This window comes from Lissotriton helveticus, chromosome 7 (genome assembly GCF_964261635.1).
Source record: "Lissotriton helveticus chromosome 7, aLisHel1.1, whole genome shotgun sequence".
Taxonomy (NCBI): domain Eukaryota; kingdom Metazoa; phylum Chordata; class Amphibia; order Caudata; family Salamandridae; genus Lissotriton; species Lissotriton helveticus.
Genome location: NC_136068.1, coordinates 114,591,488 through 114,607,194, shown reverse-complemented (window position 1 = coordinate 114,607,194; position 15,707 = coordinate 114,591,488).

Here is a 15,707-nt window from a genome sequence, read left to right as displayed (position 1 = left end):
GGACGTTGAAGAGAGCCGCGTGGCCTTTTCGACACCAGAGGCCCGATCGCCGATGGAATGGAGCCCGTTCAAACGATGCCCCCTTTGTAACTCTTAAGTACCCGCACATCGATGTACACCCGGTGTGCAACAAGTGCTTATCACCAGACCACAATGAGGACAACTGTCTAGCTTGTGCTCGATTCCGGTCAAAGAAGACGCTTAGGCTCCGACGTGCAGCGAGGCAAACGATGACGAACCGGCCCGGCCATTATCTTCGATGAAGAAGACGATGAGGTCGTCGAGACTCGGGATCCAGAACAGCAATCGGATCCCGGTTCGGAGCATGACTCCAGCTATTATGAAGACGACGAAGAAGACGTCGATAATGAAAACGTCATCGAGGTAAGGGACGACGTATCCCCCATCGGAGCTGTCAATGACGACTGAAGCGATGAGCCAGGCCCAACAGTGGTCACGGAGCTCGGAACAGACACTGAAAGGCTTCCAAGGGCTCAGGTCAAGGCATCGCCGGAAGACCTTAGCCAAGATCATGACAAACGTTCTATAGCCCGCGTCTCGGCCCGGCTAAGAATATATCACACGAGCCATCGGTCGCACTACTGAAAGCGAAACCGAAAGCCATCGAGTCAAAAGCGAAACCGAAACTGCTGAAGACAGTCTTCGGATTGAAGAGTTCGAACATATCGGATTCGACGAAGAAAAAAAAGTGTTGACGACCCTGCGAGGTCAAAAATGAAGGGCGTCGAGCCAAAGATCGGTGCGCTAAAGTCCATCACAAAAGTCACGCACGTCGAACCGACGAGGTCGCCGTCGACGGACAGCGACACAAACAAGGGACTCGAGTCTCGGAGGGTTCTCGATCCGAAGCAACGAGTCGACAGGCCACAGCTCGTCAAAGCCCTCGAGCCGAAACCCAAAGGCGCCTCCAAGGAGCACGTCGAACCGAGGCAAAAGAGCGCGCCTCCGACACTACAAGCACCGAAGTCAACGCAGGGCCAAAAGCATATTGACGAAAGGGCAAAGTCGGTCGGACCTCTATCGACACCGACCCCGAAAAAGGTCAATCTGTCTAAAGACTCTATGCTACCGATAAAATTCGGACTGCCCCCGACTGCACGCCCTAAGGCGCTCGATCCGAAAACCGGGGTCGAGACACCCAAGACGGTGTCAATGGGAAAAAGGAGTCATCCTCTAGAAGAGGACATTATATACCAAGAGCCCTCCTATGATGATCAGTCGAAGCTATATATCGACTCCGAATCTGGCAGAATTACCCTTTATCAAAGGAAGATCAGGTCGGAAAATCCTCTGGAATCATATAAAATTCCACTCAAAAAGAAAAGGGATTCTTCTACATCGCCTGTCCTTTTTGAGACTGTAAGCTACCATGGCCAAGACACTTCTGCATACTCACCCACACGCACTACTGAGGATATGGGGTATGACTATAATGAACAAAATGATTACCCTGCGGACACGGATCAGGATGACCAGACTCAAGCCTGGGCAGACCCTATTGACCCGGGTGAGTCACAGACTATTCCTGATACTCCTTCTTATCCTGTCAAAACTTCACCAACAGAAGATACAGCTGCGTTTAACGCATTAATAGAAAGGGCAGCTCTGAATCATGATGTGGACATGCATGCTGACCCAATTGAAGAGGACTTCTTGTTTGACACTTTCTCCACTTCAGAGAAATCAGTTAAAACATTGCCAATGTTGAAAGGTGTTCCTAAACGCGCAGGAGACATTTTCAAAGAAACCACAAGAGCAAGGGTTGTGAACCCCAGAATTGAAAGAAAATATAGACCGGCGCCTGTGGACCCTACATACATTAAGGGACAGCTGCCATTGGACTCTTTGGTGGTATCAAATGCTCGTAAGCGTGCCAACTCACAAACTACTGGTGATGCTCCTCCTCCAGACAAGGAGTCTAAAATATTAGAAGCATCTGGGAAAAGGGTAGCTGCTCAAGCAGCTAATATCTGGAGAATTTCAAATACACAGGCCCTATTAGCCAGATATGATAGGGCGCATTATGACACACTAGAGCAACTGCTACAACATTTGCCTGATGCCTACAAAGAGGGAGCAGAAACACTGATACAAGAAGGGAAACTGATATCCAACGCATCCATTAAATGTGCGCTTGACGCAGCAGACACTGCAGCCATGGCCATCAACACAAGTGTCATGCTCAGGAGACATGCTTGGTTGCGCATCTCTGGGTTCAAACCTGAGATTCAAACCACATTATTAAATCAGCCTGTGAACCCTAATTTTTTATTTAGTCCTGACGTGGACACAATCTTAGAGAAGATTAAAAAAGACACACAGACAGCCAAATCTATGGGTGCCTTGCAGTCGCAACAATTCAGAGGCGGCTCCTTTCGTCGCTCCGGTAACAGAGGAGCTACAAGAGGCCAGGCAACCCAGCAGACTCCATACAATAAAGGGAGCACGCAAACCACCTATAATAAGAACAATAGAGGTGGATACCGTGGCAACAGCAGCAAGGGCAGAGGACGAGGGAATAACAACACCAGATCCTCCGCCAATACTAAACAGTGACACCTTGTCACTGCCCCCGGACCATGTAACACCGGTCGGGGGCAGATTACAACAGTTCCTGCCAGTCTGGGAGAGCATTACCACAGACAGGTGGGTGAGACAACTTATTCAGTACGGCTATTATCTAGAGCTAACCTCCACTCCATCCAACATTCCCCCAAGACACCGTCCCATGTCCGCAGAGCACATAGACTTATTGCAGCAGGAAGTCATCAGCATGCTGCAAAAAGGGGCCATAGAACTCGTCTCTATACAGCAACAGGGTACAGGGGTGTACTCGCTGTACTTCTTAATCCCCAAAAAGGACGGGTCTCTCAGGCCAATACTGGACCTCAGGCCCCTAAACCAATACATTTTGTCAGAACACTTTCATATGCTCACTTTACAGCAGGTTCTACCATTACTCAGTCAGGGAGACTTCCTTGCAACACTAGACCTAAAGGATGCGTATTTCCACATACCAATACATCCTGCACACAGGAAGTATCTCAGGTTTACCATACAAAATCAGCACTACCAGTTAAAGGTACTGCCTTTCAGGGTGACAACTGCCCCAAGGGTGTTTACCAAGTGCCTAGCGACAGTAGCGGCGCACCTACGGAGAAACCATATTCACGTCTACCCCTATCTGGACGACTGGCTTATCCAAGCAAAGTCAGCCCAGCAATGTGCCGACCACATATCCCGCACTATTCATCTCCTACACAGCCTCGGATTCTCATTAAACTACACAAAGTCCCATCTCCAACCCGCACACGTACACCAGTACCTGGGAGCGACAATAGACACTCTGGCAGCGAAGGCACAGCTAAACTCAGCAAGAATCAACAGCATTCAATCGCTGATTCAGGGATTCAGACCCCAACACTCGCTTCCGGCACGGGTGTTCATGCAGTTGATAGGCATGATGGCCTCCTGCATCTTCATAGTCCCTCACGCGAGACTACACATTCGTCCGCTTCAGGAGTGCTTAGCACAGCAGTGGAACCAGGCTCAAGGACAATTGAAAGACCTAGTGTTGGTGACCGGTCGCGCATACAACTCTCTGCATTGGTGGAACCCACAAAACCTTTGCAGGGGTCGACCGTTCCAAGAGCCTGTGCCACAAATAGTGCTGACGACGGACGCATCTCTCCTGGGATGGGGAGCACATGTCCTCCATTACGCAGTACAGGGGCTATGGACGACACAGCAAAAGAAGATGCACATCAACCTGCTGGAACTGATGGCAATCTTCATGGCAATGAAAGCGTTCAAGGTACATTTGTGCAACAAAGTTGTGTTGATCCGAACGGACAACATGACTGCCATGTACTACCTACAGAAGCAGGGAGGGACACACTCTCCACAGTTGTCACATCTAGCTCAAAGCATGTGGAAGTGGGCCATTCAGAGAAACATCTTCCTCATGGCGGAACACCTCCCAGGCAAGGACAACCAGATGGCGGATCTGCTCAGCAGACACAGCCACCAGATGCACGAGTGGGAGATACATCCCTCAGTGCTGCAACCGTACTTCCAGCAGTGGGGTCACCCAGAGATAGACCTGTTCGCCACAAGAGAAAACGCAAAATGCCAAAGCTTCGCCGCCAGGTTTCCACATCCGCAGTCTCAGGGCAATGCGATATGGATGAACTGGTCAGGCAAGTTTGCGTACGCTTTTCCCCCAGCCCCGCTCATACCACTAGTGGCACGCAAACTGCGACAACACTCAATGACACTCATCCTAGTTGCTCCAACGTGGGCGAGGCAACCATGGTACACCACGTTCCTAGACCTTTCCGTGGTGCCTCATCAAAGGCTGAGATTAACACCCAGTCTTTTAACACAGAGCCATGGCGACATTCAGCACCCAGATCCGCAACAGTTGAACCTTGCGATCTGGCTCCTGAAGTCATAGAGTTTGGTTACCTGAACTTGCCTCCTGACTGTATGAATATTATCAAAGAGGCAAGAAGACCTACAACCAGAGCATGCTATGCGGCGAAGTGGAAACAATTTGTCATCTATTGTAACAATAATGACATAAATCCGCTAGATGCATCTACTCAAAACATCATATGTTACCTGTTGCATTTCCACAGATGCAATCTGGCTTACAGTTCCATACGTATACATTTAGCTGCAGTGGCAGCTTATCTTCAGAACAGGCAGCACCTTTCACTCTTCAGAGTACCTGCTATTAAAGCTTTCATGGAGGGACTCAAACGAGTGATTCCTCCAAGACACCCACCTTTGCCTGTCTGGAACCTGAACGTAGTTCTAACCAGACTGATGGGACCACCTTTTGAACCTCTACACTCGTGTGAGATACAGTTCCTAACGTGGAAAGTGGCTTTTCTAGTGGCGATTACATCCCTTAGAAGAGTTAGTGAGCTGCAAGCTATAACTATTCAGGAGCCATTCATACAAATTCACGCAAATAGGGTTGTGCTACGAACAAACCCTAAATTTATGCCAAAGGTGGTATCCCAGTTTCACATCAATCAAGCTATAGAACTGCCAGTGTTCTTCCCAAATCCAGATTCAGTGGCAGAAAGAGCTCTACATACCCTAGACGTTGAGAGCTCTCCTGTACTATATAGACAGGACAAAACTTTTCAGAAAAACTAAGCAACTGTTTGTTGCCTTTTCACCACAGCACAAAGGCAACCCCATTTCCAAATCCGGTATAGCCAGATGGATTGTTAAGTGCATACAAATTTGTTATCAGAAAGCTAAACACACATTAACAGTTCCCCCAAGAGCGCATTCAACACGCAAGTTAAAGGCATCCATGGCTTTCCTAGGAAACATTCCTCTAGAAGACATATGTAGAGCAGCCACATGGACTACCATACATACATTTACCAAACACTACTGCATAGATGTACACTCCAAACAGCAAGCAGCTGTAGGACAGGCTGTACTCAAGACTCTTTTTCAGACTGCTGCAGCTGGCACGGGCAACCACCGCTAAAGGGAGACTGCTATACATTCTATGCACAAGATATGAATTCAGCAGCCCACATGCCTCGAACGGAATATGCTGCTTACCAGTATGCATTTGTTCTTGGCATGTAGGGCTGCTGACATTCATATCGCCCTCCCACCTCCCCGGTACCTGTCGCAGCTGTAGCACTCAGAATTAATCTCTAGCATGGACATCACTTAGTGTATCATACTCCATCCCTGCCACAATGGCGAAAACAATCTGAGGATGGAGAGGATGCCCATGCACACTGTAGTCCGAGGGAGGAGCCACCTATCTCGTGATACTTCGAAGACTCTTCCAGGACAACAATGTGCAATCATCCGGACCCAACACTAGGCGGCGATCTATGCACAAGATATGAATGTCAGCAGCCCTACATGCCAAGAACAGATGCATTCTGGTAAGTAGCATATTCCTTTTTTGCCATCAGTGGGTGTCGGGCAGCTTTAGTGTCATTTCACCATCATCAGCACTCTGTAAACGGATTCTGAAAGTGATCATGACACAGACACTTTTGAAGCTTTGGTTTTTCTACCCACCTATATATTTTTTACCCTTCTTGTGAGGTTACCAACGGAGACATCCAGTTTAAGGTCTGTTATATTACAAAAACAGATTAGTGATGATTCTGTATCACTGCTGCACAAGGTGTATGGGCCAATGCCATGACACAAATGTCTTCTCCTTGTGTCCTGTTCATACAGACTGTACAAACTACACCCATCAGAAAATGAATTGCCAAAGCGTTTAGTGATCTTCACGTTGGCTAAAAAGGGAGCCAATTCTTAGTTTCCACAAACCAGGGGACAAGCCCAGGTTGCTGATCTACCAAATCAGCTCTACAAGACAAGAAGACAGAGGTGGGCCATGTGCCGAAGTCTGTCCCATTTATCTAAACCCAGTTCATCAGCCTATCTTCATATGCTACTGAGAAGAATTCCCATTTGCTGACCCCTTGAATTCATAGTGGGACATTTGAGAGCTTGTTTTATCCGTATCACTGTACCCTAGCCAGAGAGCTTGCATTGGACTGTGATTGCCATTTCCAAGAGTGGTCTTCCTAAATCCAGTTCGCTTTTTGGCTGATAGTGCTTCAGACTTTCGGGCTCATTCGCCCACCTCTCTGTCACCAGTCTCTACTGTACATCTGACAGTCAATGCCCAAATTTTAAATAAAAATAATATTCAGGATCTTTCTTTGAGAGAAATGTTTTATTTGGCTGAAGTACCTGGGAGCTCATGGTGCTCTTAAAAAAACTCTAGAATAAGAGATACATACCCTTGTTCATAAATGGAAATTACCCACCGATTCCGTTGTAAGGTGAGACAAACAGTTGTGTAGTCATTATACAAGTAACAACTCCTTTCCTGTACATTTGATAACTTTTGGGAAATGGTGCATTCTTCCGACTACAGTTGCAGCATTTGAAACACTTGTAAATGCTGAGCTCTGCAAAATACCTTTAATTAATAGTTGCTAAACGTTATGCATTTAGTGTTGTAACAACATATTTATGTGACTTTAAGCCAGGTGGAGTAGCTTTAGTTAATAGAGTTTAAGCCCAAGTGACTCACATGATGATGGAGCAGCTAACACCCCCACATCCAAACCAGTTTAATTGTGCACTAAAATGTTGTAAATCAAGGTGGCATGTACAACAAAGTGTCAATGCCATTTGAGAAGGTGCTAGCTGAAGACTTCAGTTCCTATTTTGCCTAAGGCTCTCTTATTGTGTAAGATCTTTAAATGCTCCAGCAAATAGGTAGTTGAGGCATGTGTGGCTGTAGATACATATGCTGTGCATACTTGTGTGTGTGCAAGTTGTTTTTCTTCAAATAAGTCTTTTGAGTCATAAGCATCCTCCTTAGACACCACACATGATTGCGTATATCAGGGTTTTAGCCTGAAGTTCAGCAGAACTTATTAGCTCTCTCATTTGATGGGGAACACTGAGACGTAAAAGGCAATGGGCAAACTTCAAACACCTGCTTTTTGCGGGTCCTTTTGTTGCACTCCTTCCCTGGTGGCTCCTAACAGGCTTCCCCTGAAACTTCCACAACATACAATTGGCCGCAAAACCAGGCACCCGCAGGTAGAGGTTATTCCAGAGGCTCCTACACGGGGAAATAATTCAAAAGGGAGAGGTAAAGGACCCTCCCCAAAAGCTGCCCCAACCACATCTACCAAACCCTGACTTACCCTTCATTCCCCATGATCACAAAACACTGGTCAGGGGCCGCTTACAACAGTTTCTACCCATTTGCAGAACATCTCTTCCGACCAGTCGGTGTTGTACGTTATACTTAAAGGTTACTGCCTGGAGTTAACCACTACACCTCTCACAATACCACCACGCAAACACAGACGGTCTCCAGAACACACAGAACTGCTCATGGAAGAGGTACAGTCCCTCCTTTTCAAAGGCGCCATCCAAGTAGTACCACCTCAACAACAGGGGTTAGGAGTGTACTCCCTATATTTTCAAATATCCAAAAAAGAGGTCTCTCTCAGACCCATTCTCAACCTAAGGCCTCTAAACAAATACATCAGCTCATAACATTACCATATGGGCATCCTCCAAGATATCATACCTCTTCTATAGCAGGGAGAGTTTATGAACGCACTCGACCTGAAAGATGCGTACTTTCACATGCCTACAAACCCAGCACATCTGTGTTACCTCCGGTTTGTGGTCAACAACAAACACTATCAGTTCAAAGTACTCCCCTTTGGAGTCACTACAGCTCCTTGAGTGTTCACAAGGTGCCTTTAAGTAGTAGCCACTAACCTAAGAAGGCAAAGCATTCTCATCTTCCCTTATCTGGACGACTGGCTCATCAAGACTTCCTCTCACCAGTTATGCAGCGAACACACTCGGATCACTTTACATCTTCTACACAAATTGGGATTCACTATAAATATCCCCAAATCCCACCTCCAACCAAAAAAATTCTGCCATACTTAGGAGCAAATCTCAATTCCTTAAAAAAGGGTTGGCTTATCCCAATGCGGCAAGAATGCTGTCTTTTCAAGCATTTCTTCCACAATTTCAAACAAACTTCCAGTTTACAGACAGAACAGTTACACGTCTTCTTGGCATGATGGCCTCCTGCATTGCAATAGTGCTGCATGCATGACTAAACATGCATCCGTTGCAAGAATGGTCACTAGCAGAGAGTCATTGGAAAGATCAAGTGTTGGTCAACCACCAAGCATGTCAGGGTCTCCTGTGGTGTAACAACAAAAGCTTGTTGCAGGGGTGGCCTTTTCTCGACCAGATTCTGCAGGAGACCATCACAATAGACGCATACCTCATCGATGGGGGGTGGGGAACTCTGAGCGTCAAAAGGCCACTGGAAACCATCTATTTGTGGTTCGGAGATTAAGGCAAAAATCCCTCCGCATCATTCTGGTAGCACCCACTTGGTCTCACCAACAGTGATTCACAACACTTCTGCATCTATCAGTAGTTCCTCACGAGAAGCTCCCAGTCAGATTGGACCTCCTCATATAGAACCATAGGGAAATATGCCACCCAGACCCCAAGTCACTCAACCTTGCGATCTGGTTCCTGAAGTTGTAGAATTTGGATTTCTCAAACTACCACCAGAATGTATGGCCATTCTCAAGGAAGCACATATGCCCAACACATATGCATGCCCTTCGGCCAAATGGAAAAGTTTTGCCAACTATTGTCGCTAAAAACCAATTGACCCATTTGCACCAGTGGTACAGGACTTGTCTGTTACCTGCTACATTTGCAGACTTGTGGATTGGCATTTACCTCTATCAGATTCCACCTTGCCATTGTAGCCGCTTACCTACAAAATAGACAACAGATGTCTCTTTTTAAGATTCCAGTTATCTATGGAAAGCCTCAAAAGCCAGCACCATCATGGAACCTCAGTATCGTTCTCACTGGGCTTATGGCTCCCCCATTTGAGCCTCCTCACTCATGTCCACCTCAATTCCTTTCTTGGAAAGTTGCTTTTCTAATCGATATTACTTCCTTACGATGTGTTATTGAGCTCCAGGTATTAACCTTAGAAGAACCTTTCTTTCAGGTGCATAATAACAAGGTTATCCTCCGCACCAATACAGAATTCCTTCCTAAGGCGGTCTCGCAATTCCACCTCAACCAATCGATAGAACTACCTGTATTTTCCCTCAAGCAGACTCAGTTGCAGTAAGAGCAATCCACACACTAGCTATCAAACAAGCTCTTATGTACTATATAGATAGAACAAAACCATTTAGAAAAACTTTGTTGTTTTTCCAAAACGTCATAAAGGGAAGGCCGTTTCAAAATCCAGTATTGCCAGTTAGATAGTTGAATGCATGCACACCTGCTATGCTAAACCAAAGAGAACCTTATCAGTCCCTACAAAAGCTCACTCCAGTCACAAAAAGGGAGCTTCTATGGCCTTCCTAGGGAACATTCCAATAGCTGAAATATGAAAAGTAATTACTTGCTCCACACCACACACCACACACCTTCACAAAACACTACTGTGTCGTTGTGTTCGCTCAACGACAGGCCAAAGTAGGCCAAGCAGTACTTCATGCACCTTTTTAATCCAGTGAAACACCCACAAGTGCTTTGCACAGCATGTGTATCTACAGCCACACATGCCTCAAACGTAATATGTTCCTAATCAAGTAGACATCTGTTCATGGCATGTAGTGCTGTAAACTCACATGCGCCCACCCTCATTCCCCAGGCACCTGTGGCCATTGCGGTATTATTTCTATTTCGTTCAATTTCTTATTGACTTATCTCTCTACATAACATCACTCCATCCTCACTCACCTTACGGCAGAAAACTGTATAACAGGTGAGGTGATGCCCAAGCGCATTACCAGCAAAAGGAGGCGGCACACAACCTCCTAACTCGAAAGACTTCTTTGAAGCAAAACAATTGCACAGATTCGGGACTAACACTGGATGGCGGAAGTATGCACAGCATGTGAATCTTCAGGACTACATGCCACAAACTGATGTCTACTGGGTAAGTAATAGTTTTAATTAGGAAGGCATACCTAGGGAACATTTTAGATCAGAGAGAAAGTTATTTTAACATTGACTTAGGTGGGTGGAATGAGTGCTATTCAAGGAAGGAGCAAGTAAAACATTAAAAAAAAGTCACCAGGAAATTCGTCTCTACCCTTAGCTGCACAACTGGCTGTTGAAGGATGGGTCTATAAATCAAGGCATTGGAGCATTACAGTCACCCTGTTACATGCTCTAGGCTTCTCAGTTAACAACAGTACCTTGTTGATACCATAGCAAAAACTCCATGTTCGTGGCGTGCGTAGCTGTAGATACACATGCTGTACAAAACTCGAATGTGTACAACTTGTTTTTTCTCCAAGAAAGTCTTTTCGAGTCACAAGGTCTAGTGACTCCACCTATTAGTGATACTGCGCATGGGCATTGGCTCCATTGTTAAATTGTTTTTTCCACAGCTCCGGTTCAACGCCTGTGGTGTTCTTGTCGGGCCCTTGGGTCTACCATCTTGTCTGTATCTACAAACAATCCAGCACTCTTGTTGGTTTTTCACTGTCGCACTTCTTTGAGTCTGTGTCTAGCCAACACCATCGACTCCCAACTTCTCAGGACAAAAATATTCCTGTGATGGAAAGGACTCCATTCCAATTCTATCCTAGTTGTCCGGCCAGGTATCAGAGTTCCGACCTCCACGAAGTCTGCAACCTCTGTTTGTCAACCAACCACCAATGGAAATCCTGTTCAGCATGCCTTCCATTCCGAACCAAGAAAACTCTTCAGAACCGACACGTCGGTTCGCCTCCACAACTATGATGCAAAGACGGGAAGTAGAGGAGACTCCGGTCATCTTCGAAGAACAGAAGTCATCGGAGGCTGAAAAAGTGGTTGCTCCAGGTGTTGTAGTGGAGGTAGCCTTTTCATCTGAAAGAGCCTCGGCCAGCCTAGCGCCCCTCAGAAGGTCACCGTTAGTACAGATGTACACAGAACTCCCCACTCTGAGGCGCAAACCTCTAGGTTACATGTTGCTTATGAGGCCTATGTTGCACCACTGCCATCCGGCTATCCGGCCATGGTCAACACCACCGTTTAGAGACAGACCCAGTGCCCAAGACACATTCGGTGCTAAAGTCCCACTCCAAGCGCAGCTTTGACTCTGGACCAGAAGGCACATCCTCGGCCACCCTCGTACTCAAAAGGGCTGGAACTAAAGTCTTCAGAGTCAAGATATCCTGCTCCATGATGTTTAGAGCCAAGTACAGTGTCCAGACCTGTCTACTCGAAGCAATATGAGACAAGGTCAAGCTAAGCACCCTCCGGTCGGCAAACGTCTGCAATCCCATCAAGACCACCCTCCACTGTGGCATCCTCTGCCACTTCAGAGGACTATGATCAGCCAATTCTTGAATGGCTGCAAGAACACCTCGATTCTTGACAACACTGCATTCATATCCAACCAGGCTCATGTTAGAGTCTGGCAAAGCTCCACATGAGAAACGTGAAAAACGAACTCTGCTCCTCACAAGAAGAAGCTCACTTTTGAGGAGGCCAGCAACCCACCAGAACTTCCAGCCCCCAAAAAGCAAAAGAGACATGACCGGGCAGCCTCTCCTCTTCCTTATGCTCATCCATCTGTGTCTCCGGTCTTTCCTCTAGGGTCACCACATCATTAACCTACAGGCTCTTCACATTTGGGGATGGGAACAATCCTAGGCTCCGTAATGACCCCCCCTCATGACTCAGTGCCCAGCCCCTAGGGTTGACTATGATGCTGAACCCCCTGCGGACACAGACTAGATATACCCTCCTATGCCGTACCTCCTGATGCTGTCACTTCTTACCATGAGGTGTTGGGCGTTACACAGAGCTTCCACTTTTCGCAATGTAGTACTCCCATGTGGAGCAAGAGGAGGAGGATTTCCTTGTTGAAACCCTCTCCTCCACCCAACGCTCTCTTTAATATCTCCCCATGCTTAAGGGTGTCCTCAATCCTGCCACTATGAATTTAAAGACCGGGTCAAGATGAGCGTGATCACGCCTAGGGTGGGATAGGAAGTATAAAGCCTTCCCTAATGACCCTCCAAACATCCCTGGTCAATTGCCTCTTGATTCTTTGGTTGTTTTTACAGTCTGAAAGTGTGCCAACACTCTGGGAACAACCAATGAACCTTCTCCCAACTGGGAGAGCAAGAAAATTGATCCGGGGGAAGAAGAGTGGCAGCACAGTCCACGACCCATAGGAGAATTGCAAATTCAATTGATTTGCTCTCGGTATGCCCATGTACACTGGAGCCAAATAGCGGACCTGGTAAAGCATCTCCCAGAGCAGTACCGTAAGAAATGGTAGACGTTAGTGGCAGAAGAGAGGATTATCTCTAACAGTGGCAGAGTAGAGGATTATCTCTAACACTAACATGTGCTGCACTCTAGATACCACGAATACAACCACCTGCGGCATTAATACTAGTATTCTGTTGGGATGCCATGCCAGGCTGCATGTTTTAGGCTTTAAGCCGTAAGTGCAGCAGCACCTACTCAGTGTCCCTTTTGATGGTGAGCATCTCTTTGGCCCTCAGGTTGATGAGAGGCTTAAGAAAATCAAAAAGGACACAGAGTCGGCTAAGGCTATGGGTGCCCTAGAAACACAGATCCCCTAGAGGTTCCTTTCGGCGCACACTGCTTCGTGGTACATCCAAAACCCCCACTCCAGAAACCTCTTCTACCATCACAAAGCCAACACAGCAGCCCAACTCACAGGGTTACTGTGGAGGTGGTTATAGTGGCAATAACGGAAGAGGTTGACCTAAGGGTGACCCCCTAAGGGGATCATTCCCCCCATAACAATGATGCCTTAACCCCCCCTCCCCCCGCCCAATCTCACACCTGTCTGGGGAAGATTACAGGGATTTCTGCCACCCTGGGCGGAAATCACCACAGATCGTTGGATTCTAGATATTATACAGGAGGGGTTTTGTCAAGAGGTCATTCAAACGCTATCAAACATCCGCCCTCATCAACATAGATTGTCCAAACAACATCTGCACATCCTTCACAAGGAGGTATAAGCCCCCTGTACTAGAGGGCTATGGAGCCTATTCTGCCCAACACTACAGAAAGGGTGTATACCCACTTTAATTCCTTATCCGATAGTAGAACTGCTCCCTCAGGCTCAGTCTTGATTGCTGGTCTCTCAACAAATACATTCTGTGGGAGTGCTGCCATATGGTGACTCTATAGAATGTTATACCACTGTTGCACAAAGGCAACTTCATGACTGCCCTGCTTCTGAAGGACGCCTACTTTCACATACCCACCACTTCAGAGATTTCAGAGGTTTGTGGTAAGTGGATACCATTATCATTTCATAGTGCCTTTTTCAGGGTCACCACTGCAGCAAGAGTCTTCACCAACTGTCTGGTAGTGGTGGGCGTTCATCACAAGAGGGGCAGCATTTATGTGTTCCCTTAACTAGACAACTGTCCACGCAGTAACTCTCTTTAGAGCCCACCCAGACCAAAATTCACACCCCGCATAGTCTTGAGTTTCACTGTTTATCTGTCCAAATCACACCTTCAACCCCTTCAGGTACAGCCTTTACTGAGCGCCGACCTGGATGTGCGGATGGAAGAAGTGTACCTCAGCCCAGCCACAATACAAGCCTTCCAAAATGTGCTGCCTCTTTTTCAGCCAGATCAGCAAGTAAAATTCAGAACTGTGATGCGCGTTACCAGGCATGTTGGTGTCCTTCAACCTCATGGCAGGCTTCACATGCACCCGTTACAGGGGTGCCTTGCTGCACAATGCTCATGCGGAAACTCATCTAGAAGATCTAGTGTTGGTTTGGGGCCGCATAGATCGCTCTCTGCAGTGGTGTAACATAAAAATATTGTTAAAGGGGTGGCCCTTCCTCGACCCAGTTCTGCAAAAGACCATCACAATGGACGTGTCGCTCACAAGTTGGGACTCTCCACTCAAACATCTTACTATTCAGGGTCGTTGGTCCCCTACACAGCAACTTTTTCACATCAATCACGTGGAGATGCTGTTGATCCAGCTTGCTGTCTTCGAGTTTCTCCCCATCATTCAGAACAAGACAATCTTGACATGCACAAACAACACAATTGCCATGTTCTACCTTTGAAAACAACGGGGCACGCATTCTCCACAGCTGCCCAGTGTAGGCTAGAAAATCTGGTGGTGGGTGATACATGACAGAACATACCTACTCATACAACATATTCTGGGGTGACCAACGATATATTGGAGCTTCCCAGCAGGGTGCATCAACAAGTACACAAATGGGAACTTCACCCCCAGGTCCTACTTCTGTATTTTCAGAACTAGAGGCTCCCACAAATAAATCTGTTCGCCACAGCAGAAAACTCAAGATTGCCTTGCTTCGCTGCTAGACTACCACTCCCACAATCCATGGGCACGCACTATGGATGAGTTGGTAATGGATATTTGCCTATGCTTTTCTGCCTCTCACTCCTACCATTCATAGGAGACAGACATCTCTCATGCTCATTCTAGTGACACTAACCCGGGCGTGCCAGGAATGGTATTCCATGCTGCTAGAACTCTCTATAGTCACACATTACCAGCTCCCCCAACAGGCTGGACTGTCTCACACAAAATCATGGCAGGCTCAGGCATCCCAACCCTTAGAAACTTAACCTTGCCATCTGGCTCCTGAAGTCTTAGAATGTGGTTACCTTAACCTACCAGAAGAGTGTATGTCTATTCTTAAAGAGCCACCACCAAAACCTGTTAGTCAAATGGAAACTTTTTTACACTACTGTTTCCCAAAACACATTAATCCCCCTCACAGCACCAGTACATGATGCTGTTTGTTACCTTCAGCACTTGCAGAAATCAGGCCTGGCCTATAACTCGATCCGATTATACTTGGCTGCCATAGCTGCCTGCCTACCTACAGAACAAGTTTCCTTAAACAGAATACCTGTTATTAAAGTGTTTGTGGAAGGCCTTAAAAGAGTTATTCCACCCATGATGCTGACCCCTGATTCAGTTGTGAACTTAAACACTGTCCTCACTAGACTCGTGTCCTCCCTTTGAACCTCTTTACTCTTGCCCACTGTGATTCCTGTCTTGGAAATTGGCCTTCCTTATGGCCATAACTTCCTTAT